Here is a 683-nt window from a genome sequence, read left to right as displayed (position 1 = left end):
CCTGAATGACGATTGTCACCCTAAGTGAGATTTCTGTGTCACACTGGGTAATGTTATAAGAGGTTAGTTTCCTGCTTCCTTAGAGTTCAGAGGAGTAGTTAACATGTGGGATATGAAAATCAGTTTTCTGAAGCTTTAAACAGATGAAATTAAGAAGATTAAGTTTATTGGGATTGAATATAAAATTCCGTGCTTTGGTTCAGAAAATCATCTGCAGAAAGTATGCAGTGGGGGAGATGTAAGGTTGTCTAGGCGGGGGTGAGGGGGCTGGGGTGGGTGGGTGTGTGACAAGCAAGACAGGAAGAACCCCCTGGGGCAATGGATCCTGGAGGGTAAAAGATATGGCCTCCTTGTATTGTTTTCCCGTCAGGTCGTATGAGGAGTAAGTCAGTTCTGGTCACCACATTTTAAGTAGGACGCTGACAAACTCAAACATGTTCAAAGCAGAGTTTCCAGAATACGGGATCGTTTGGGTCTAGGTCAGAGGGAATATATCAAGGAATCAGGGTGTTTGCCAAGAGAAGACGAGGCTGAGGAGGGTTGCATATCTATCTTTAACTCCAAGGTCTGGAATAGAGGAAACTTTATGATTGGTTTGTGTAAAACAGTCGTAGTAGCCAACAGTCAGGAGGTCGTACTCTGAGCCGGGTACCGTTTCCACCTCCTTTAGGTGACTTCAGCCA

The sequence above is a fragment of the Physeter macrocephalus genome, chromosome 16 (genome assembly GCF_002837175.3).
Source record: "Physeter macrocephalus isolate SW-GA chromosome 16, ASM283717v5, whole genome shotgun sequence".
Classification (NCBI taxonomy): Eukaryota; Metazoa; Chordata; class Mammalia; order Artiodactyla; family Physeteridae; genus Physeter; species Physeter macrocephalus.
This window is presented reverse-complemented; position numbering follows the sequence as displayed.